The following is a 27,329-nucleotide window of genomic DNA, read 5'->3' on the forward strand; positions in this document are numbered from 1 at the left end:
CACCAAAATACTAGGGACAACATGAAGCAGTTCAACAGCTGTCTCTACCTTCTAGCAAGAAGATATTTTTATTTCCTAGATTAAATCCCAAGTTAGTTTGGGATATTTTGTAATAAACTTTTGTATAAATACTTCACAATTCGAAGTATGTAGGGTGGATTCTTAGACATTTCTATAGACTTCTTGATCAAAAGACTGTAAATCTATTGTATCACTGACTAGACCAGAAAGCTAGATTGATGAATAAAGACAAGATATTTCACAAGATTCATGTGTAAAGCGAAGTGTAGCCAAGTATTTTACCATGTTATTGTTATCTTCCTTAAAGTTTTTCCATAATCTTTAATGTATTTATGTATCTGAATGCTATAACTGGAGTATTATCTCAGAATTTGTTTAATTACACTCTATTTTAACAGTTAGACATATAAATGTTTTCTACTAATATCTAAGTTAAGGAATTCTTAATTTCTCCTTAGTTTAGGTTGTCTCTTTATAATCTATAGCAAAGGATTCTTAATTTCCCTTTGTTTCTGATTACCCTCTGTTCCTTGTTTAAGTCTCGGTCTGAGAATTCTTGATTTCTCTCTCACCTTGATTTAAACCATTTCACCCCTCTGGTCCAAATACCTGCACTTTATTCTGTTAGCTTTCCCTTTGAACATTCCCTTTAGTGAGTTAATTCCAGTTCTACTACCCTTCTGTTGACTCCATAGCCCAATGGTCTAAAGACATCATTCTATCCATATGTTTTAAGGATTCCACCATCCAATCTTCAATACAAATAAAAAACCCCCTGAACATTCAGAACTAGCCTGAAATCCCAGCAAACAAAGCTAAATCATATAGAGAGAGCCCTCTCTGAGCCATAGGTTGGCTAGAGCCTATGCTTAAAAGTTGGTTTGTGGTTACCTCGGTCATTTTCTTTCTTCTGATAACTTCTAGAGAAAATTCTAAGTGATTAAATAGTGGCTACCATACTGGGGACATCGAATCCTCAGCCCTAATAAAGCTTTAAGAAAATCCTAAATCTTCATTCTGAGCCTCTTAAAGTCACTTGTTAGAAGTTATTTTGAAAAAATCTCACAAAAGCAAATAAAAAAGTTGAAATTCTGGCTTCTAGGAAGACTCATTTTACTAGGGTAATCCAGATCCAAATGTTGCCCTAGTAGTTGATAATCCTAACCTAATTTCAAGAAAATCCAAAAAAGAAGAAAGTATACGATCGACCTTCACGCAGCCCTAACCTGCTGCTTAGGTACTTTCGTGCTGCTATGGCAGCGTGCCATGTAGATTCCCCAATTAATCTAAGTGATTTTCTTATCTTATTAAATACTTAAAGTTAACATCGTGTAACCCTTGATGAACATAATTGTGCAATTCTTGATGGCAGTGACTATACATTCCCTAATGACAGTGATTATGCAGCTCATTAGGGATGATGACTATGCAATCCTTGAAAACAGTTCTCGCACAACCTTTGGTGACACTGATTACAAAGTCTCTGGTGACAATGATTATGCAGTTCCTCGAGTCTGAGACTGCACAATCCTAATGGATAGTGATAATGTGAGGGTAGCTTCTGCAGAAAGTGACTATGCATCTTTTGTTGACAATGAGAATGTTTCTCAAGTAAGTTAATTCGCTCTTGGATCTTAGTTTCCATACATGCATTAAGCACCCTCATCAATTATAACTCTCATGGCATGTCTGCTCTCCCTGTGTAAAGAGTATACTCCAAAGCTCATCCTTATATTTTTTTTTTGAGCTTTGTGCACTATTGTAGTATAAGGAGTATTATCTCACCTATGTTTGCAAATTCCCAATCATTTGGGTGAATTACTCAACTATCACTTTTTCTTTCACAAGTGTCACTTTTTCTTTCTTTTGCTCTTACATGTGTCATTTTTCCTTGCTATATCTTCCACAAGTGTTTCTTTTTCCTACTTTCATTCTTGCATGTGTCGCTTGTGTTTTATTTGTGTTTGCAAGTGTCATTTTCACTCTTGCATGTGTTGCTTTCACTTGTTTTTACACATCTTAAGAGCACAATGGCATACCTCCTAGAGGTAGCTCCAACACATTCTCTTGCTCTAACTGATGGTATTCATCATTAGAATATGTGATGTACATATTATTATGGCATAGTTCACCTTTTGATTATGGTTGGAATTGGTAGTCCCACTTGTATTTTTAAGTGTCACAAACTTATGTTTTAACTATAGAACTTAGAAACAAGTGTTTCTTTGTTGTTGTTTCAATATATATATATATATATATATATATATATATGTCAGTGGTTTATAATAAAATTTGCTTGCCCTGTATTTTATGGTAAACGTGTGTGTTATCTCTGTATGTGACTTGTTCATATGTATTTATCTCTCTTGTTCCATTGATCCCACACTTAGCCATTTTGGAGCTCTTCTTGATCCTTCCATCAGGCACAAGTTATAAAAGCACTAACCCTCCACCAAGTGATGAGCACTACCCATTCACAAGCCTCATTGATGAAACCTTCACCTCTTGGACTTGTCCATTGAACCTCTTTTAGGCACAACTACCTTTATTGCACAATTAACACCTTTATATCATAGTCACTAAAACCTTACTGCTTGTACTGCCTCACTACACAAAGCTTTGATCAGTCCTTCCATGTATTGTGAATTACACACTTCTAGTTGATAACAAGGACTTCTTCATCCCCTTGCAATGAAAAACTACACAATACAAAGGCTTATTTACTTTCATGGTGCAGTGAGAATCTCCTAAGAAAATTGACTTAAATTTTTGTTACTTGCACCAACCAACTGTGCAATCCTTTCACCAAGTCAACCTCTTACTGCGCATTGAATAGTTCTAGTGAATAATAGGTCCATCTCTGGGCCACTTCAACCCTTGACTGCACAATCCTTTGATTCTCCTCCTCAATCACTGCACATTGCATAGTTACAAGGCCTACTCTTGCCACTCCTGCTGACTGAAACCCCTCATTGCTCCATTGCCTTGTCTTTCATTGCCTCAACTATGAATTGTGTAGTCCTAGTGGACAGTGGGTGTTATATATTAAAATGACCTCCTCATTAGCTCAGAGGGGAAAGACACGATGACTGAAGCAATGAAGAGGTTCACAAGCCTTGTTTCTAAGCTAACACTGCCTATACACTAGCAACTTGCTTTATAAAGCTTCTCAGCAAGCCTAAGGGTGCGTTAGTGACCTATGTAACTCTACTTGTTACCTCAGGAACAATGTTAGTAAACCCTAATGAGCTTCTAAGGGTCAAAGGAGTGGATTGACTAAGAAATATCCCTATATTCTCTCCTAAATCAACTCAGAAAAGTAAGGAAACATCAAAGTTCGACCTATTTGGGGGATTACTAATCCTAATGGAGTATGAAAATGGGAAAGAGCTCAAAAGAATGGAAACATCATTGCTTTTACCTAAGGAAACTCATGGAGAAACTTGGCAACCCTAACCTCACATGCTATGTAAGCAGAGCTAGGGCTATTGTGAAAGGGGTCAGATCATTTGAAAGGATAGATTACTTGATTGTCGAGCAGAGTCTTAGACTTAAGCATAAGAAGTTGGTAAGAAGGGAGAGAGAGAGAGGAGCTGGAGGGGTAAGGGAAGGCTGATGCAACCGATGGTTGTAATCACTCTTTCGACATTAATATAGAACTGCAGTTGTACTGTCCACTCCGTGATGTTGGTACTATAATTCATTTATATGTTTATTCAATGTCTTTTAGCATGAGTGGCTTAGTTATGTGCAACTAGATGTCTTTTGTATGTTTATGCATTGATTATCAAGGTTTTATGATGTGATTACGCTTGTCTTTTCTATGTGTAGGACTTGATCTGGAGTTGACTTAGGGGACTTCTGCTTAGCTGCATTGCGCTCTCCAGCAACTCCACACGAAGGCTCGAGGTAATGAATCTGTTTCGCTTTGATATTTAGTTGTTGAACATGGACATGCATGTATCTTTGTGATAGCTACAAATAATCTTACAGTCTGCCAAGGGTCCCGGGAAGACCCTTGAGGGTTCCTTCATCTTCCATACACCGTGCATTTAACAAAATTGGCAACTCCATTAGGGACTACAGTTTAGTTCCCGATTTTCCCAGAAAGTTCTTAGATTTCTCCTCCTTCCAGACCTTCTTGTACTTATTCATTCCTTTTCTAACCACTCAAGACCTTGCAGCACTCTTCTTTCATTGCTCAGCACTGGATCTGATCCCCACAACCCCTTTTTTGAAGTGGTTTTCCTCACTAACGCTTGTTACCTATGTAAACAAAGCTTTATAAAGCACTGTGGCTTCACAACCAGAGAGTTAGTGCCACCAGTAACTCTCTGTGGCCTCTAGCACAGAGCGTTAGTCACCCATTTTTTGATAAACAACAATGTCTGTGACCTCAAAGGGTTGGGAAACTTGCTTCTGGACTAATAAGGGATCTGTAGCTATGTTTTGTTTGACTGATCCGTGTCTTGAACAACTTTTTTTTAAAGAAAATAACTTTCCTTCTTAAAGTTTTTATTTTCATAAAAGAAAAAATCAAATTTTTTTATTGTTTTCTGCTTAGCTGGTTAAGTTCTGCATTATTTGGTTTGAATAGTTGTTAGTGAGCATTGAAAAGATCTGTTGGTTATGCTAGTGTTGTATTGAATAGGATGCATGGAATGAATATTGATGTATGAATGAATCGCCCTTTGTAGAAGAAACGTCAACACACCCTACTGAAGACTCTAACGAAGTACACTTAAAATCTACCTAACAAAATCAATCAGCAACTCTTTCTAGAATAAACACACATTAGTTTAGGCTAGGATCTTGGGTTAGGCAATGTGAGTAAACTGCCCAAGATCATACACCAAAACTAGTGTCATTAAAGAGAGAAATCCTTATGCACTCATACTACCGGGACCACTCTAGTAAAAGCAGAGCTAAATACGAGACAACATTGGACTGTAAGTGAAGGTAGCCCACCTTTGCTTACATCTCCTTTGGGTATTCTGTGTATTTGGGATCCCTTCGGGGATATCGGAGCTGAGTCGGGGACTCAGGTGTCCTACCCACACAGCGTACTATCTGCGACTATGTCACCCCCGGTAGTGTCTGTGATATGAGGTATCCTTAGTGGCCATACTTTTAGGGACTAACACAAGGTCACTGAGGCGGGTTGCCCTGGTACCTAACACAAACGAACCTACTATGTCTTCAGTTTCTTGGAGGGTGCTCGTCTTCACGAGAGTACTTGGCCCCTAAATCTAAGGTTCAGGTGAAGCCCTAGAGTAACTGTAACTGTACGTTTGGTCAACTCTCTCTGTTATTCATTGTGATACTGGGTTTCATCTCCAATGATTAGTGCTTATTAGACAGGGTCATTTCCCTCTGCTTGTTGATTGATTTACTTAGTGTATTTTTTATTTTTTAGGTGCCAGAGTGTTATCATTGAGACTTTAATAAACATCACTATAAAATTTACTGATAAAAATTACTGTCCACCGTGGCTACATCCGGCACTCATTGTCAATATAGATGATTGTTAGGACTTCCCCCAATCACTGTGGAGGATCCGCCGAGCTCCAGTGAACTGGATTCCCCGTCTTCAGGAAATCAGTCTTTGAGATCTCACATAGAATCAGTTTGGACATCCAATGATTCAAGCTTACCAGAGGATTTCTTTACTAAAGGATTTCTTCCTCCATACAACCCTCCGATCACGAATTCATTGGGCCCACTCTTGGTTCTTGTTGCATCTGTACCTCCTTTGTCTTCAGTTGGAACACGTCAACCCATCCCGTCGATGCCTAATGGGTCGTGTGACTTTTTGGACACTTTTGGTCCCCCACCACTTCCCCAATCGACAGTCAATACCACACTTTTGATGGAGAACCCTGCTATCCCATTTGTCCCAGTTTCAACCCCTATGGTGACACCCTCCACGAGTGGAACCCAGTCTATTCTGGGTTCCTCCCCTTTAGTGTCAAACCTTGTACCTTCGACAAGTGCTACATATAACGCTCCTTATAATGCTCAATATAGCACAATTAGCATGGGTCCCTTCAACCAACAATATGGTTGGCATCCATTATATAGTTCAAACCCCCAAATTCAAGTATTTGGGGGCACTCCCAATATGCATAAACCGACCGGGAGTGTAACAGTTCCCCCTCCATTTTCAGGCATGCATGGTCAGTCACTGATTAACATGAACACTCCTTATGCTATTCAAGGACTTATGGTTAGTTTTGTGGTGAGTGGAAATCCTCAAGGAGGTCCCAATCAATCCATTGGGTCACACTACTCACAACCTCAAATGAGTCAAGGGGGCACTACTTATCATGGGGGCACTTCTATCCCCCAGCCTAACAATCCCTATGGAAATCCACATTACCCTACCATACCCCAAGGCACCTACTATACCACGCAACTTATGTAGAATATTGGGAACAACATGATGGGAGGACTGCAAGGATCCTCAAGTCATATGTCATCACCTTAGTCCGATTTGGGGGCATCGCACACTCTGCCTTTCTTGGCAACGCTTGAGATCCCCGACTTGTACAAACTTACAAATGACCCCATATATCATAACTTACTCTGACCACCAATCCCGCATAAAATACTGACAAAAATCCCTAAGTTCGAAGGGAAACAAGGGGAGGATCCGGGTACACACATCACCACCTATCATCTATGGTGTGTTTCTAACTCCATGGTGGATGATAGTATCCGGTTACATCTTTTTCCCTGCACCCTTACTAGAAACGCAGCCAAGTGGTACATAGAGTTACCACGCGCGTCAGTCAATACCTTTGATGCTCTAGCGATGGAATTATTAAAGCACTTCCAGCTACCCATCCTCTATGAAACTGGGATGAAACTCCTCACTTCATTACGTCAGGATACTGGCACCCACATCTCTGATCATATACATGAATGGAGATGTAGGCGGAGGTTAGTGAAATCTCCCCTCCTAGATTATCTCCTAGCGGATTGGTTCTGCAAGTTTCTACTCCCCCAAATCGCTAAGGATGTCACCTTAGGTGGTGTGGTCATAGAAGACCAGTCCATTCATCATGCCTGACACTTAGATCTGATATATTCGAAGTCTGGTACTCTATACGATGTAATTCCCAATGCCCCTCGCAACTCCAATGCTCCCGCTACTTAGCAACCCAGATCGCACGCCAATGGGATTATCAGTGCAACCTCCAGGGCTGCTGTAAAACAACTCAGCAGTCATATTGCCTAGATGTCAGTGGGCCCCTCTACCAAATCGACTGCTCTTCCTACCACCACGATCAACTCTGTGCAGTCTACACAAAAACCCAGTAGTAAGAACAAGAAGAATAATAAAAAGACCACTCCTTCTGAAGAGCAATCCTCAAAGCAGTCTAACCCTAAGCAAAAGGCAGTTGCGCCCTATGACGATGGAAAGGATAAACCTGCTAGATTCCCTTTCAAAATATGTGCCAAAGACCACATGACTTATCGCTGCCCGCGTCTTTAGGAGTGCATAGATTTCATTGCTAAAAAGGATACTAGCAGGACCCCTGCTATCCTGAATGATCCTTTCCTCGATCAGCAGCAGCAACACCTTATCACCAACCAACCCCAACCCTTGCAAGGGGGCAATGGCGGTTCACAACATCCTTCAGCTAGTGAAGGACCCTCTACCGTTTACACCTTTGAAATGGTAGATCTACAAACCAGAGCCAAATCTTATGGAGCTCCTGTCACTCATGTAGAGGAACCCTCCTAGAGTCAAAACCCACCGCCACCTAACGATCTTCATATCGAAAGGCCGGTTGCTGACCTTGTGATTTGCCCCCCTAAAGGGACACTTTGATGCGCAATGCACAATACATTTGCACGTGCTGCCCAAAACTATAGCATTGTAGAAGACTTGGTGCAAGCGTTGTCGGCTATGTCAGCACTCGAAGTATTACAAACATGTCCAACACAAAGGAAAGCTCTGCGTTTGGCCATTGGTGGTATCGACCCTCGGGATTCCATGCTTACAATTTTCAACATGGAAAAGTGTTAACCTCCCCTTTCTTACCAGCTTTCATTTCAGGTGCAAATCTTTTCGAAAGGTAAAGGTATACATAGAACTATCATTGACGAAGGTGCTTCTACCTACGTAATGTCGGCTTCATGTTGGCTCGCTTTGGGTTCTCCAACACTATCCCCACCGTCAAGTTCCCTTAAAGCTTTTGACGACCACACTTTCATCCCAAAAGGTTACCTAGCTAGCTACCCTATCACCTTGTATGGGAAAACGGTAACGGTGGACATCGAAGTCGTAGATAGAAAGCTTGACTATAATCTCTTGTTGGGTCACAGTTGGACTTACGCCATGACTTCCATTGTGTCTACTATATTTCACATCATCCTATTTCCATTGGATGGAAAGGTAGTCACAGTGGACCAACTGTCCTTTTGCACCCCTGATTATTCCCCATTACCAAGCAGCTTTGTACCCTTAGTGGGTGGTGTACTTGACTCTTACATCAGTATCAGTACCAGTCTACTGAAGGGCTCTTCCCTGATGGGTTGTTTCCCTCTTCTGCCACTAGCGGTTCCACAGACGGTCAATATGGTTTCATCCATTCCTCATGAACCGACCAATCCTTGGATCCTACCGGCCCCTTCAGACATTGACAGTTACGGAGAATAAATGCCGCTGTCACCAGCTGAATTGGCCTACGAGGCCATTCAATCTGCATCCAAGTCTCCGGTCACTTTGGTCACGACTAAAGATACCACTGCCCCCCCATAAATGCTCCTTTTTTCGATCCCCTCAATCAAGTCCTACCTATGGACGAAGCTATTAGAGAGATCATGAGTTTAGAAGAGCGACCTTGGGAGGACTCGCACCATCATGTTTCGATATCTGATTCAGACATGATGCCTCTTCAAATCCTATCACCTGACACACCTGAAATCATTTCCTCACCATATATGACTATCCAAACTTTGGACTCGGAAGGAAACATGGGCAATATTTCAAAGACATTGCTCATCGATATTTTTGTCATGACAGACATCGTGGAAAACATCCAAGTTGGAGCAGATTGAAATCTTGAGGAAATTGCAAGCTTCACCTACATTTTTAAGTAATTCTAAGATGTATTCGCTTGGTCTTACGAGGAAATGCCTGACATATATCTATCTATTATCGAGCATGAGATCAAGATATCGACAATGCTAAACCTGTTCGCCAAAGGCTTTGACCAGTCCACCCCCGCAAAACAGCAGCCATAAAAAATTAGGTGGAAAAGTTGTTACGTGCTCATTTCGTCTATCCTGTTCCCTTAACAGAATGGGCTTCCAATCTGGTTCCTATCGATAAGAAACAAGGAACCATCCGTGTATGTGTCGATTATCAAGACTTGAATGCCACATGTCCAAAGGATAATTATCCAACACCGTTCATTGACCAAATCATCAATGACTGCACCGGTTGTGAGTCATTTTCATTCATGGATGGATTCTTAGGTTACAACTAGATTGCTATAAAACCCAAAGACCAGCACAAAACTGCCTTTGTTTGCCCATGGGGAATCTTTTCTTATCGAAAACTCCCATTCGGTTTAAAGAATGTTGGAGAAACATTTCAAAGGGCCATGGACTACGCATTTCACGATATCAAGCATATCGTTCAAGCTTACCTGGATGACCTTTCCTGCCCATTCCAAGCAACAAGCGCAACACCTAGATCATTTAAGAGCTATCTTTATTAGGTGTTGGTTTTATAACATACGTCTGAATCCGCATAAATGTGTTTTCTTTGTCGAGTCTGGATGCTTACTTGGATTCATTGTCTCCAAGTACGGGATTAGGGTTGATCCCGACAAGGTAAAGGCAATTACTCAATTTCCCAAACCACAATCCATTCTGCAGCTCCAACGTTTGCAAGGGAAAGAATTTTTTTTTACGATGGTTCATCGTAAACTATGTTGAGTTGACGAAAGGCTTTATGCGCCTACTTAAGAAGGGAGTGTCGTATCTGTGGGATGATCAAGCTCAACGATCATTTGATGCCTTGAAAAAGGCGCTTATATCAACCCCACTCCTTAGCGCTCCCAATTATGGACACGACTTTCTTCTATACCTGGAAGCATCGCCATCCTCACTAGGAATGGTCTTGGTTCAAACTCATGATGACCGGAGTGAACATGTGATATATTATTTGTTGAAAGGCCTGGTTGGGCCCGAACTCAGATATTCACATGTGGAAAAGTTGTCCTTGGCAGTTGTCTTTGCTGTCAACCGCTTTCGACATTACATACTACTGCGACAGACTACTATCATCACCTTGGAGAATCCCATGAGACACATTTTGTCTCATCAAGTAATTGGAGGGAAATATTCAAAATGGATCGTGATCCTCCAACAATTTGATTTGGTTTTCACTGCTACCAAGGCGAAAAATTCCTTAGTCTTCGCCAAACTTTTGTCGGATCTTCCCATTGTCGATCCTAATGAGATAGCCCACGATCCTCTTCTAGATGAAGTTGTCTATCTTATCGACACAACTGACCCTTGGTATGGTGACATTCTTGTCTACCTCCAAGCACAATGGTTCCGCCTCGAGCTATCGTCAGGTGACCGTCATTGCATCCGCCACCAAGCATGACACTATTTAGTGCTTAATGATACGTTATATCATTGTGGTGTGGATACAGTTCTTCGACGTTGCCTCACTCATGAAGAGGTAGAACACGTTTTAAATGACTGCCATGTTGGGGCATGTGGCAGTCATCTTTCTTGCATATCTACTGCACAAAAATTTTTGTGTGCAGGCTAATACTGGCCGACCTTGTTCAAAGATTGTATCAAAGCTATCCGGAAATGCCATCCTTGTCAAGTGTTTACAAATAAAATGTGTGCTCCTCCATCCCTATTGCACCCAGTTATCTCCATCGCCCCCTTTGCCAAATGGGGGATAGACTTCGTAACTTGCAACGCCGTTTCCTCTGCTAGACACAACTATATTATTGTAGTTGTGGAATATTTCACAAAATGGGCCGAAGCCCTTCCCACCTTTCGGTCTGATGGGGAAACTGCATCGTTATTCATGTTTAATCAGGTCATCTGTTGCTTAGGTGTACCCCGCACAATCGTTACTAACCATGGGTCTCACTTTTAGAATCACATGATGTCCGACTTAACATACTTGCTAGGTTTTCGCCAGGATCAATCATCCTCCTACTACCCCCAAGCTAATGGTCAAGTAGAGGTTGTCAATGGCGTGTTAAAAACCATGATCCATAGTTTAGTAGGGAATAATAAAACCCACTAGCATTGAACGTTATATCCTACACTATAGGCATACCAAACTTTGGTTAAGACTACTACTGGCTTCACACCTTTTCAACGGGCTTACGACCTAGAAGTAGTTTTACCAATTGAGTGTCAAATTCCTTCCTTACAAATCGTCATTGAACTCTTTCCCGGCACTGCTGTTGGGTAGCGGATCCCTCGCGTAAGGGTTTTTGGGCTTAAAGTCCGAAATTTTGGGTAATAGTAGGGTAAATCCTCCGCGAAGTGTGCGAAGCGCGATATGTAATTGGTCGAGTTAAAGGATTGTCTGCCCGAAAATAATATAGAATAATAGAAGTTGAGTCGGCTTGACCATGGGTCGCGGACCATGGAAATGTATAAATAGAGCGAGGCTATAAGAGTAGAGGACAATTTTTGGTTCTGATTTTGGATCTTGATTGTATGGGTTTGTGAAGGCAACGGTAAATCCGAGTCGGGTTGGATAGTAGGGGAATAGGCTCTACAGTTGTGTGCGCAGAGGCCTGGTAGAGTCCGCAGCTGTGTGGCGGACCCCTGCAGCTGAGTGCGCAGGGCAGGAAGAGGATTGTACTGAATTGAAGATATTAATAAAGCTAAGTGGATTCTGAGACATTACGGATTTGGTATCATTCTAGGTTATGCATCTGTTATGATCTATGTTTTATGCTTATGTTCTGAATTTATGTGAACCTATAACATTTTTGGGTACGCGCGCTAGTTAATTCTGTTAAATGTTTGCTTAAAGACCTTAAGAATTAGATCAGATATATAATAAACTCATTAAAAGGTTAAAAGAGTGCTCAGTTCCGGATCTGCGCGAAGGTCTAACAACAGTACAGAGTGGCGCGAAGCCGCAGGTTTAATCACGAACCTTCCAAGTTCTCATCACGACATCCCTAGGTTGCCGAAACTTGGTTCCAGCACCCACCCCTGCTACCTCGGGTGAGACTTCAGTCCGTGCTCCGCGGGCTGTTGCCGAAAGGGCCAGTAGCGTGGGATTTGCTTGGCTAATAATTCTTCCGAACCTGGGTCAGGCCCTAATAAGCCAATAACTCCTGCCGAAGAATAGCACCTTCTATACCTCAATCAACTGGATGAAACCTGTCGAGATGCCGAATTGGCACTCAAGGCCCATAAGCACTGGGTCAAAGCCTAGTACGACAAAAAGGTCAAGCCTCGTTCTTACCAAGAGGGAGATCTTGTTTTACTCTACGATAAAAAACATGACCTCTTGGGGGCATGAACACTTCAACCCTTATGGATCGGTCCTAATGTCGTCAAAAAGTCCCTCTCAAAAGGGGCATATGAAATTCAGAATTGGGAAGGAGTCTCGCTCGCTGAGCCCTGAAATGGGCTCTATCTGAAAAAATATTATGCCTAGTACTACACTAGGCATGTGCTTTATAATTTTATGTATTTTTAAGTTTTTCTTTTTTTTTGATGTGATTGTATTGTTTTTGTATTTATTGAAGTATTTGTCTCATACATATTTCTCGTAATGCAGATGCCTTCATTACACTTAACATACGTAGGATACGCGGATGGTGCCAGTCGTCACACACGGCACATTGCATCAGTTGCTTGGGTCATTTACACACTTGAGTCAAAACTGTTTTGTTCCACGGGAGTCTTTCGTGGCACTTCCACCAACAATATTCCTGAGTACATGTTCGTAATTTCACTTCTCACTGAAGCGTCATCAAGGGACATCGCCAATCTTGTGGTCAGGTTAGACCCTTAGCTTGTTGTTATGCAATTGACAAATCATTATCACATTCGTAATCCAACCTTGTTGCGTCATTATTTAAGGGTACGACTCTTGGAACGTCAATTTGAAGATATCACATATGAAAACATTCCTAGAGAATTTAATACAGTTGCTGATTCATTGGCAAACTATGTGTTAGATTGGCATCTGTCTCATTCACTATAGATACATGTATGAAAAGTAAATATTTACAGAGTTAAAAATTTACAAAAACACTTAAAAAACATTTACATCATAAAATACCAAAATATCTGCAGATATATATCTATATATATATATATATATATATATATATATATATATATATATATTGAATCTAGTCTTTTACATCAAAATATTCCAAAACTTGGGTGTTTTAAGTACAAAATGGCTGCTAAGCCTAGCTATAAAAACTCGTTGGTTATGCTAAAGTGCCTGCTAATAGAGCCTACTGCTCATGAAATGATAACACTACTCTAGCTATCCTTCGAAGAGGAACCAGAAACTGCTCAAGCACACCGACTGTGTGTCGCTGCATATGAGCGGGGATCTCCCTCATAGGAAGGGGGGGAACACCCATGCTCAAGCCCTCCAGGTTCCTCAGAACCTCACGAAGACTGTCAGCATCACCCCCCCCATCAGGTAGTTGGCCTCCCCACCTCACGTGGCGAGGTTTGCCTGCAGGTCGTACTGGCGCCACATCTATGTCAAGCAAAAGGCTTCATGTCAGTACTTGTTCACCCATAAAATAAACAAAAACATAACATAAATATTCAAAAGCGTAAAAATAATTTAAGTACTCTAAAAAATCATTCTTACCTTAAGGACCCCAGTTGGTCCCGGGAGGCAGCATCATGTCAATGTCGCCGGTTAAGTCCATGCCGTCATAGGCATAATTGTCAATCATCACAATCTGGACATGAAGCCACTCGAAGAACTCTTCCTCGAAGAAGTGTCGGATAGGTCCTCCTCCTGTGCGAGGATCAAGTGATTCCCATCACCCCTGTCTCGGTTCCCTCGGATCAAGGGGAGATAATCTCATCCTCGGGCGCATAACAAGTACCCTCTCAAGTATGAATGAGACAATGAGAGTGCCATACCCAAAACTCTATGGGTTTGAGTCTTGCATGTGGTCAATTCTGCCTTCAACTAGTGAAGCATTGCTTCACACCAGTTGAACATCTGAGGTTGGACACAGTGAACTGCAAGCAATAGTTGGGCCTTTGTTGCAATGTGGGGACTCTTTGATCCTGCCAAGCGCACAATCAACCATAAAATGGCCCTCATAGATCTGGACCTAATCCTCTCTATGGGGACTTTGTTGCTGACGAGTCCACTCTCAGGGGTACAATAAGATTGAACCAGCTCTAGGGTGGATCAAGGATCAAGCCTACCACCGGTCAGGTTTGCTTATGCTCCTTGGCATGAAAAACCAGTCAAAAAATAAATATCATCACGGTCAATGGCCAACTCATGATCTCCAATCCTGAACACCTGCTCATGTTCATTCCAACACTGAATAATCCAACTCAACAAGTCATCCTGCCCTTTCATCAATTCCAACTTCGCATACTTCATCAAACCACAACGACGTAATGCAAGTATGCGTGCTGGATCATTTTGCATTAGAAATTCATGTCTTTCATGGGCCCGTTCTCTCCATAGGCTAGTCATAATGGCTCGAAACCTGTGAAAAACAACCAAAAAATCAGTGAGAATGGGGTAAAAAATCTTCTGAAATCGCTGCCTGGGGTTTTAAAACGCGCCCTGATGCTTTAACGCTCCCCCTAGTAGTACATAGGTAGGATTAATGCCCTCCAGCAGGTTGTAAAGGGCGTTTACCGCTCCCTGCAGGCCTGTTAGAGGGCGTTAAGGCACAATAATTGAATTAGGGCTCCCCAGATCTGCAAAAATCCACCCCAGAAACTGATAAAAAAATGGTTAAATAAAGAAAATATTAAGGTTTTTTCATCTACCTGGGACTGATGGCACGTCGAATGGTCTCCCGGATCTCCCGCAATCATCCATGGAAAATATGCTCCTCTTTGGCTCCAAAATGCTCTCACAGCTCTCAAATAGTGAAAATGGTGAATGTGAAAGCTCAAGAACTCCCTTATATTTATTTTGGAGACATGAATTATCTTAATTGAAGTCATTAAAGAGGAATTAGTCCATTCTCCATGAATTTTATCATGCATGACCCTATATTGACAGAAATTGCAGCTTTTGTTTTGTTTTTTTGATGAAAGCACTTTCAGGAATGAATGGCAGCTATCGCTGCATGAAATTCTCAATGAGCGCTTCTTTTATGGGATATTTTCTTTCTCTTAAATTGAAATTCCCCAAGTTTTCATCATTGGGCTCGTTAAACACCTACAACGACGGTTTGAGCAACTCTTTTTCGCTCTTTTTCTAGCTCATTAAACTGAAAAACATCATTTGAGAATTCTTTTTAGGCGCTTTTTCTCGCTCATAAAACTGAAAAAAATCCCGAGTTTTTTCTTCAGGATCGTTAAAAACTTATGAAGATGATCTGAGCATTCTTTTAGGTACTTTTCTTGCTCGTTAAACTGAAAAATCGCAAGTTTTTGTGATCGGGCTCGTTAAAAATCTACGGAAACAATATGAGCACTTTCTTTTTTGGGACCATTTCTCGCTCTTAAATAAAAAAATCCTCGATTTTTTCCCTTCTTCGGGCTCATTAAATCTAAAAATTAGGAATGAGCAGTTTTTTTTACCTCTTTTTCCTTGCTCACTAAACTAAAATAGATACTTTGAGTTTTCTTTATTTGACTTGTTAAAATTTGATGAAGGTATTGAGTTTGTCGTCGGGTGACTCATTAAAAATTCACGACGAATATCGATTTTAGTCTGTCTCCTCGTACTCGTAACAAAATGAGGTCAACGTCTATTGAGCATAGGTTTCTCTTTATCCGGACTCAGTAGATTAACTCACGGAAAAGTAACCGATCTGGGTATACTATTAAACCTTTGTCGCACCTGGTTAACAACTATGACAAAGGGACCACCATGGAGTCATTCTTTATGATCTTTTCAGACTCTCTAAATATGAAAATACCACCAAGTTATCTCATCTTGACTCATTAAATTACACAAATGTGAAGTAGAGTCGCTCTTTTTACGATTCTTTTTAGACTCTTAAAACATGAAAAGATCGACGAGTTCGCCTGTCTAGACTCATTAAACTAATCAGATAGGGCATAGAGTCAATCTTTTTGCGGTCCTTTTCAGACTCTTAAAATATGAAAAGATCGATGAATTTACCCGTCTGGACTCACTAAACTAATCAGATGTGGAAAGTGGACAATACAACTATGTTTAGTATTTGAAGGCGTGTTTTGGCAGCAGACATTCCCTTGAACATGGCACTCCCTCAGATAAACCTTCCTTGTGATGGCCTCTGAATATGAATCTTACCATCCTATGAGTTTATCCGATATACTCCGATGTTCTTGCATCTCTGTATCCTAACACTCTTTGGTGTTCATGAGTCTAGTGTTGCATGGTTAAAATCGTTGTGGTGCCTTCTATTGTTCAAGGGAAAATCTTTTTTCTTATGTTTCCTCCATCAAACCATCAAGCATATTATTTCATCATGCCCTCTATCATTTTGACCCAATGCTCAAAGATTCCTCAAAAAATAAATCATTCTTGTCCCGTTTCGTGTCGATTGATGCAGGACACATTATTGCCTACCTTTCAAGAGGCCTCTTCCTATCGACTTCAACACTCTATCTAGGAAGACAATACAGAAACACTTCAGTGCCTCGATACTTGCAGACATCAGTGGTAGGTTATGTTTTGTTTGGTCAGGGGTTCTCATTATTGGCTCCTGGTTAAATGATTCTACCAGTGTTCGACGACAAAAACATTTTTCACACCCACTAGATTGTACTATGCATCTTGGAGACCATCACCATTATTGGTGGCCTTCCTTGCATCTGTTAACGGTCTCCATTATTGACTGGTAATCAGACAATCTCGTGCATGTTTGACATCAATGCATATATTCACATATATCGATCTATGTTGTTCGGTGAAGCGGAAATCAAGACCTTGGGTAGAGGCTTGCATCACTCAGCCTTGTTTCCTCTCCCAAGTTGCGTATATTGTTTTTTGGAGACAACTCATTAGAATGATCCTATCATGACACCGGTTCCACATTGTTCTTAGCGGCGGCTAGCATCATCATATCTCTTTTATGATAAAATCACTCTGACATAGCTACTGAGTGTGGGAATGCCTGACTCAGGACATGATTTTAGTTGTTATATATATATATATATATATATATAGATCTATATATATATATGTGTGTGTGTGTGTGTGTGTGTGTTGTATCAGGTTTCTCGTACCGCCCGAAGCTCCGATCCTCTCTCTCTTTTTTTCAAGAAGGAACATAATAGTTAAGTATAAAGTATTTTGGCCATCATTGTAGCCTCTGATCTCACATTTTAGGGGGCATCTATTATACAGTAAAATGACCTCTTCATCGGCTTAGAGGGGAAAGACATGATGATTGAAGCAATGACCAAGTTCAGAAGCCTTGTTTCCAAGCTAACGCTGCCTATACACTAGAAACTTGCTTTATAAAGCTTCTCAGCAGGCCTAAGGGTGCATTAGTGACCTAAGTAACTCTACTTGTTACCTCGGGAACAACGTTAGTAAACCCTAATGAGCTTCTAAGGGTCAAAGGAGTGGATTGACTAAGAAATATCCCTATATTCTCTCCTAAATCAACTAAGAAAAGTAAGGAAACATCAAAATTTGACTTATTTGGGGGATTACTAATCCTAATAGAGTATGAAAATGGGAAAGAGCTCAAAAGAATGGCAACATCATTGCTTTTACCTAAGGAAACTCATGGAGAAACTTGGTAACCCTAGCCTCACATGCTACATAGGTAGAGCTAGGGCTATTGTGAAAGGGGTCAAATCATTTGAAAGGATAGCTTATTTGACTGTCGAGCAGAGTCTCAGACTTAAGCATAAGAAGTTGGTAAGAAGGGAGAGATAGAGAGGATTTGGAGGGGTAAGGGAAGGTTGATGCAACCGATGGTTGTAATCACTCTTTCGACATTAATGTAGAACTGTAGTTGTACTTTCCACTCCGTGATGTTGGTATTATAATTCATTTATATGTTTATTCAATTTCTTTTAGCATGAGTGGCTTAGTTATGTGAAACTAGATGTCTTTTGTATGTTTATGCATTGATTATCAAGGTTTTATGTTGTGATTACCCTTGTCTTTTCTATGTGCAGGACTTGATATGGAGCTGGCTCAAGGGACTTCCGCCTAGCTACATTGCCCTCTCCAGAAACTCCACATGAAGGCTCAAGGTGATGAATCTATTTCGCTTTGATAGTTAGTTGTTGAACATGCACTACAAGAAAAAATGACATTGGTGAGGGGTGAAAAATGTCACCATAAGCTCATTGGTGATGGTGAAAAGAGCCTTCATCACCAAAAATTGAACGTCACCAAAGGTGGCGTTGCCAAAATTATAGGTGTTGTGGTGACGTTCAAGGCCCGTCACCAATAATGATTTATAATGATAGATAGGGACTGTCACCATTTCATATGAGCAATGGTGACGAACCATAGCCTCCGTCACCAACAAGTGAACGTCACCAAAAGCATAGGTGTTGTAGTGACATTCAAAGTTCGTCACCAATAATGATTTACAATGACGGATAGCGACCGTCACCATTTCATATGAGCAATGGTGACAAACTATAGCCTCGATCACCAAAAAATGAACGTCACCAAAGGTGGTGTCGCCAAAAGCATAGGTGTTATGGTGACATTCAAGGTTCGTCACGAATATTGGTTATAATGACAGATAGTGACCGTTATAATTTCATATGAACAACAACGATTTATTGTGATGGATCTTTCATGACCATCACTATTGGTGCATATATATGGTGACGTTCGTTGACCGTCACCAAAAGACGCATTGCCAAAAGTATAGGTGTTGTGGTGACATTCAAGATCCATCACGAATAATGACTATAATGACGGACATTGACCGTCATCATTTCATATCAACAACAATTATTTATGGCTACAGACCTTTGAGGGTTGTCTCTATTGATCCATATATATGGTGGCATTCGTCGACCATCACCATTTCATATTTTGGTGAAGGTCGAAAAATGTCACCAAAGCTCATTGGTGATGGTCAAAAGAGCCTCCGTCACCAAAAATTGATCATTGCCATTCCATATGGATGTCAGGGCATGATGGAATCGAACCACCAACCTATTGCTTATAAAGCAGGTGCTCTTCCATTGAGCTAGCACCCTTTAAAGAATTAGAATTTTAAAAATTAGACCTTGAAACTTCATAAATTGTAAATTCTATAACTTGTAATAAATTAAGTCTCGACAATATTTTACTAAAAAAACAAAGCAACATCAAAGTTGCAAGTCCCTACCTAATGGTTATGGAAGTTATGAAAAGTGGGTGGAGGGAAAAATAGTTATGTATAAGAGAATCAATATGTTCAGATGAATACTCAATTAGAAGTGAAAATATGAAGACATTTATAACCTATAAATGACCTATAACTAGCAAATGCAGCAAAGCAAGGGAAATGTCATAAGTGGATAGCATATGGAACAAGAGAATTGATGAAGGTAGATGCAACATGTTATAGGTTGAGTGAAAGAAAAATATCAATGTTGTTGTTGTTTGGTGCTTAGATATTTGAATGATATCTAAATTTCTATGCAAATGTAACACAGATCTCCGGAAACCATGAATGATATATATATCCCCTTCACATAATCCAACATGTAATTTGCAATTTCTCAAGTCCGCACTCAAAACATGACAACAACCAACAAATAAAAAAAAATTGACTTGGACAAAAAACAATAGCTTCACCTTCATTCTTGAGTTGCTTTTGTTTATTTGAATTTGACTTGTGACATTCTTTATCTGACAAGGAATCAAAATCATCACTAGTATTAAATTCATCCAACGCAGACTTTGGGTATCTCACTGACATCTGTGTTTTTTTTTGCCATGCCTGAAAACCATGGAGTTTTTCGTTGATAGTAAAATAAGATGTGTGCCTACTGCTCAAGAACACAGTCCTTATTAACCATTGTTACCTGACAAAAACCAAAGAGACAACACAATATCAGCGTACACAAAATCCCCTAGCGAAATATAATCATAACTTAGCTAAGAAGTCTAAAAGATGTTATTAATTAATAAACTTTGTATTTGGAAATTTTGTTTCTTTAGATTTAAAAAATACTATGTTGTACAATACTTTTGTCTATTTATCTAGGCAATTATATCATAGCATATGTCACACAATAGCAATCTATAGTACCTAAAGTAAAAATACAAATTTTCTCAAGAAAATAGATTTAGAAAAGATCTTTGAAAACTATAAGTTTGTCATCAAAGCTTTATTTAGTTTAACAACAAACAAGTTGGAGTTTGAAAATCAAAATCATTCATAGGAAATGAACAAGACAATGGCCAAAGTCACTATCCATACAAATAAAGCTAGAGTCACTATTGTCATTGTAGATAACTGAAATTTGGGCAGTGGTCTAACAGTTAGAGCTTATTTGATGGGAAGACTCGTCAATACCATCATTTTTTTCCACGTTTGTTGTGTCTCAAAATCCAGATTAGATATCTTGCTATTCTCAAGTTCTACCTTTCAAGTACTAATTTCTGGCTAAACCTTTAGAACACAATTCTACCACTCCATTAAAAAGGTAAACAAAATTTTGGTTTCAAGTTTTCAAGTTGGGAGTATTTAATGAAGTGAAGTGAGTATTTAATTAAGTCATGTCTTTTTATGGTTACACAAAGGTGGTTCTGTTACTTATGTCTCTCTTTTGAGGCATAAAATTTACCAAATATTATTTCATATACTTTGTCTCTACTACTGTTCTGAAAAGGTTATTGACAAAACCATATTGTTGAAACTAGAGTTGTTTGTATTTTATATCTAATGATTTTATCCCTTGGGTTTTATAGATTAATTTCGATGGTTTTTTCATAAATACAACATATTTTACACCTCGCCTCATGGGCCTTGCAATATAGTAATGTCAAACCTACAAAAGAAAAGGTTTTAAAAATCAAAAAACGAAAAGAATGGTTGTTTCAACGTATCTAATATGGTATACCATTACAAAATTAATGTATTCAATAGGCTCCAGATTTAATGACCAATTTAAAGATAATACGAAAAACAAATCATCATTAACCTATTCATGATTACTCTTACTAGAAATTAAATCCCAACGATGTAATTGTTATAAACACTCTCGAAGTCAGCATAAAGAAAAACATTTCAAATTAGAGAACATGCAAAAGTGGAGAGTAGTACCATCAAAGGTTGTGTTTGGTACACGACATACAACTTCCTTGAAATAATTTGCAATAAACATACGTTGATTATCTTGGCCTCCTACCTCTGAATGGAAAGTTCCCCATGGCCTGCCTAGATGCATTTTTCCTTTGCCCGCAATTTAAAAAGATGAAGCCTGAGTCTTCCGATGCATACATACTCTTATGAGTCGTAAATGCACCATGAAGTTTAGGAATGGGATGTCGCTGGCATTTTTGCCGCCAACATTTTTTTCTTTTGTATTATTATTAATGAGTGCCCAATGATATTGAAACAGAAAAATAAAAGCAATCGAAAGATAAATTTTCCATTTCCTGATAGAGGGATTTTCCATTGCCACATACTAAGTCGAAAACACCCTCAATGTAATAGTTTTGAAAATAATGCCTCCCACTGTCGTCTAACAAGGTGTTTTGATATCCCAGAAATATGCAATTCTAAAATGTAGTGCAACTATCTCCCAAAACCGTCAATGCCACACAGCTTGATCGTTCACACTCTTATTACCTGAACCATATGAATTCTACACAACCCTTTTTTTAAAGTAAAGTCATCTCATGATTTACTATGATTATAAGTAACTACTCTGTGGTATTAACTTATACTAGGGATCCCATTTTTTTTCTATCCAACTTATACTAAGTAGCATCGTCACTTCATAGTAAGTGGATGGACAGATCAACTAGCCATCCTTTCTCACTCAGATACTAGGGATCCCAATGTTTTTCTGATTCTTGCATTAAATTTTAATTTTGTATGTTCAGATATTAATAGTTTGAATGTTGGATCAGAAAACCACATTTTTACATATGGAAATCCAACTAAATATTGCAATGATCATGATCGTGTTTAGATTAGTGCTCTTTCACAAATTAATATGAGAAAAAAATAAAACACTTCTTAAGTTATTCCTTTTGTTTTGCAATATTTATGCTGATAGGCATTCTTTTTTAATCATTTCACTTTCTAGTTTCATCTACCCATTTCATCTGCCTCTGACATCTACCATATGCTCTTTTACCAGATTAAATGACATCTATTTGATTTAATTTAACAGTGGCACCATTCTTCGCATGCAGTGGCGTAGCCAGAGCATGAGGCGTAGGATGTTGTGAAAGAGTTCCTGACATAGAAAGGGTCTTTTTGTGATCAATTGTCTTATCAAACCATCTCTCTGATTGATTAAAACGACCCAAATTGCGTAGGCAACGCCCAGTTAATTCAAGAATTCTTCATACAGGGTTCTCACAACGTCAATTAAAACATCCCCACACTTAATAAAATCAAACTTCATAATAAATATATAAATCAATACAATAAATATATAAATCAATAAAATTTAAACGATCCATGGAAAGTGTGGTAACTGCAATTTGCACCTTTATTAAGATTGCATTGATTACAAAATAATATTCAAGCCATTTCGAGCAATAAAATTAAAATAATTTCAAAAAGTAAATTAATTTTTTTACAATGTATAAATTGAAAAATATATTTTAATTTTTGGCAAAACACCAAATTAATTCACTGTCAACCCATTATTGATTGGTGAATATTCAAAGCCAAGTGGACATTTAGGGATTAATAAGTGATTACAAAACCACCCATTAGGCACAACGAATAAACCACGTGGATAAAAGATTATCATTAGTAGGTACCCTCCCAAGTGTCAACCATAACGTGGATGCCTAATAAACCTGGAGTTACTTTTGAACCATGAAAATCAAAACGACTTCAAACCATGAGGGCACAATTATCTTACTATACATATTGAATGGCTATATTAAATGTTGTAAGCCAGAGTTCAAACATTTGTGGCAGCGCAATTTCTTGAATGCATTATATACTTTCCCAATTACAACCAAGCATTAAAACAATTCAAACATTATGCAAATGTTTGGTGTTGGGCCAATTAGCATCACATTGATTTGCATGTATATTGAGCTCATTCAGATTAGGAAGTGAGTATATCAACGATATCTAGACATATCCGTGAGATTTGAATGCACCCCAACCCATATGATTGCACAGTGAAGTAATGAATAGAGATATAGATCAAATCGTTGAGAATTTGGTTTAGAGAGTGCGATCAAATTTATTTCAATGCAAGAATGTGGAGCCTTAAAAATGCTCCGATGAGTTCATTCAATGAAAACCATTACACATTAGTAATAGTTTCAATAAATTCTAGAAGTCACGCCAGATTTTGTCTTCTATGAAGACTGAGTTCAAGTTCCAAAACCAAACTAGATTGGCCTTAAGGAAATTGATTGCACTCTACTTCTCAGACCCATTTACATTGTAAGGATCAACCATTGATTCATTATTTCTGGATAAAGGATAGAGGTCCAATTCCAAATTTGATAGGTTTTGTATTCTTTATAACCTATGGAAAGAGGCTTTTATATCTCATTCAATGAGGAATAAAATTTCAAGCCCATGACCACAAGAATTGAGAACCAACTTGTCTTTGTGATAGAGATATTTGGTGTTTGGCCTGCAATTATTTTTATAACCTTCGAACCAACAATCATTTGTCTCTACAACCAATTTTATAGCTCTACAATCATAATCTGTGAAGATTTGATGCACACATGCTACAACCATGGTTTTGTGTCTATAACCTACTAAGCTGATTTTACCATCAATTCCAATCAACACAAATTCCTATACAGACTTCATCCTCAATTACAATTGTATATACTCATTGGATACTAATTTCTACTTTTGTTTCGATGAATCAAGTCGATATGCATCAATGTTGAACTCAATTTTAAATGAGTGATGTGTTGGACAGAGGCTTAACCATTGGTTCCATATAAATGATGAACTAGGTAGAATTTACATCATCAATTTAGATGAATAGCTTGCTATACAGAGAAAAGTTCCCCCAAACTTGACCTCGAACATAATTCCTTTTCCCTATTCCATAAAACACAATACTTTAATGCTGCACTTCCATTTGGATGCGATTCGACCCAATTTTTCTTACAATAGACACATTGAATGGATAATATGCATTATGTTGGCACATTAACGCGGAGACATTGAACTCATAAAACTGAGAATAGAATATACCAATTTCATTAATCCAAACTTTGTACACACTTTGTACATGAATTTTGTAAATTAATAATTAATATATGGTTGAATTACATATAAATTTTTGAGCATCCTTATGCTTATTACAGATTACGAGAATATCCTTAAATCTGAAGAATAAGAGAGAGGGGTCAATTACTTGATCTCTTGACAGTGAAATTTTACGATATTTTTGGAATCTGCAATGAACATAAATTCATCACAATTATTTTGATGTTACTCTGCTTAGGCCACCTCTACCTCACCTTCAAACGCACTTGTCACCTGCAACAAAATCATAAGCAATGAGCATACCTAATGTAGCAAAACGTGTTCATAACAAAACAAGGATCTGAAACCAGGTATGCTATGAGCTGTGAGGCTTCAAATAGAAAAGATCAGTCACAGATTTGCTATATCAAATAAATTGTCAGAGAACCAAGAAACACTAACCAATCATCGATATGCAGTGAGAATCATAGATATGATCTCTTCAATTTGAATCTGCACCCTTAAATTATGTTTAAAATGATAGATCTGGGCCACAAGACGCATAATGCAGAGATATTTGTACAAAAATCGGGTTTTGGAAATTTGATTTGGTCATAGAAGGAACATATTGCCATATAAGGCATGGATCATTAGATTCAACAAGGGTGTTGATTGATTTCCAAATGTCAAGAATTACTTAGCACCATTATTAGCAGAGTACATGTTTGTAATATTTTTCCGTTCAAAGGAAAGTTCTGTCTTGGATTCCTTTTGTGGTCGCTGGATCCCTTTGTTAGAATTAATGACTTTGAATACAAATGATTCCTTAAATACTCACGAATTTGTTTCAAAATGCTTGGATCAAACCCAACCCTTTTTTAATAATAAATGAGAACTTTGGCATCAATCTATAGATCCATCCAAGTACGCTTGGACACTAGACTCTTCTATTTTCTCTTTTAACAATTTCCATGGAGCATTTCCATGATGTAATTCAAGATTCTGGAAAACTATCATGTTGTATGCTATACGCCATCTGTTTTTTCATTTTAATTGTTGTGATAGCATAGGATATAAAGGCAAGAGTTTCGGACAACATATTATTTCTATAACATTTTTATTTTTTGAAATAGGATTTTCCAAAGCAGCGATTTTTTTATGGATCATAAGTGCCTAATTTTTTATGGATCATAAGCACCTAATTTTTTATGGATTTTCCAAAGCAGCTAATTTACAGCAAAATGTCTTTCAAATTCAAAGCTCAACTGATTAAGGTAATTATTGTGTTTAGGAACTTCAATTTCAAAGTTCCACTTAATGTAATTGTGTTTAGAAATTATGGAAAATGTCTTGCACTTCAACCATGGATATATGGTTGAAGTGTCTAATGAAATAATTGGAGTGTATTCATTCATGGAGATGATTACTGTGTGTAGATTAAGTTAGAAAGGGAGCCCATGAAATTGTTCATGGAGAATGAGATTGAAGAACTGCAAAGTAGCCCTTGGCTGAAATTGAGAGTGAGAAGGTTAATAAGGATGATATCGATGTACGGCTAAAGTGGTTGTATCTCTTTCACCGAAAAAAGAATCAGTGTAGGTGCCCTAATTCAATTCCTTTAGGCTATGCCTTCACCCGAAGTTTTGGTTTTTGTTTGTTATTTGATAATTTTGAGCCGAACAATTTTTGGTTCTTTGTTGGTTTTTGAAGATGGGAGATTCATGATGACACTTAAGATTCCAAATGGAGTGACTACCAGTCTCCAAACTCAATTTTTGGCAAGCATGATTGAAAAATATGGAGTAGAGGGATGCGCAGATATAACGACTCGGCATAATTGGCAGATTCGTGGAGTTATGCTGGATGACGTACCTGCCATATTGAAAAGGCTGAAGGAGGTTGGACTGTCAAGCTTGCAGAGTGGAATGGACAATGTTAGAAACCCTGTGGGAAATTATTTAGCAGGGATTGATGCTGATGAAATCATTGACACAAGGCCATATACAAAGGTTCTGACTAACTACATTGTCAACAATGGCAAGGGGAATCCATCCATAACCAAACTATGGGTGCTAAAGTAGATTATGTTGGTACCATTCATTTTGGATGTTGAATTAAATTGTGTAAGGGTCAACTTCTTTTCATTTTGTTTTGGGAAATAAACATACCTTTTCTAGAGAAATAGGTATATTTTTTTGAGTTCAGGACAATGTTACATAGGGATCTCTTTTCTTGAAACTTTTGTTGGCGAGTCTCCAGATTCTAAATTCAAGAGGTCGTAGGTATATTTCTTCTTTGGGAAATAGGATCCTTTTTTCAAAATTCTTCTTGGGGGTCTCTATATTCTAGATTGAAGAGGTCATCTTTTTGGCAAGACACGTAAATGGAATGTCTGTGTTATGGGTACACATGACTTGTTTGGGCATCGCCACATCAATGACCTCACCTGCATTCCTGTAATGAAAAGTCAGAGATTTGGTTTCAATCTACTCGGTGGATTCTTTAGCCCAAAACATTAGGAAGAAGCAGTTACATGTGATGCTTGGGTAGTTGGAGAGGATGTTGTACTAGTGTGTAGAGCCATTTTCGAGGCTTATAGAGATCTGGGCACCCTGGGAAATCGCCAGGAAACTCGAATGATGTGGCTAATTGATGAGTTCATAATGAAACAACTTCTGTCACAAAATTTAACTGATTTATTATTACTATAAAATTATTCACTATGAAGATCCTTAATAATTGCTTCTAGGAAATATGCACAATTACCTATTAAGATCACCGCTAAAC

General features: G+C 38.7%; 1 pseudogene; it reads left to right on the top strand.

Moving 5' to 3' along the window:
* Positions 1 to 1,554: 1,554 nt before the first annotated feature.
* LOC149239706 (ferredoxin--nitrite reductase, chloroplastic-like) lies at positions 1,555 to 27,253 on the top strand (annotated as a pseudogene).
* The last annotated feature ends 76 nt before the right edge of the window (positions 27,254 to 27,329 follow it).

Source organism: Pinus tabuliformis, chromosome 8, assembly GCF_031772625.1.
Source record: "Pinus tabuliformis cultivar Carrire ecotype Pingquan chromosome 8, CPIR1, whole genome shotgun sequence".
In the NCBI taxonomy this organism is placed as follows: Eukaryota; Viridiplantae; Streptophyta; class Pinopsida; order Pinales; family Pinaceae; genus Pinus; species Pinus tabuliformis.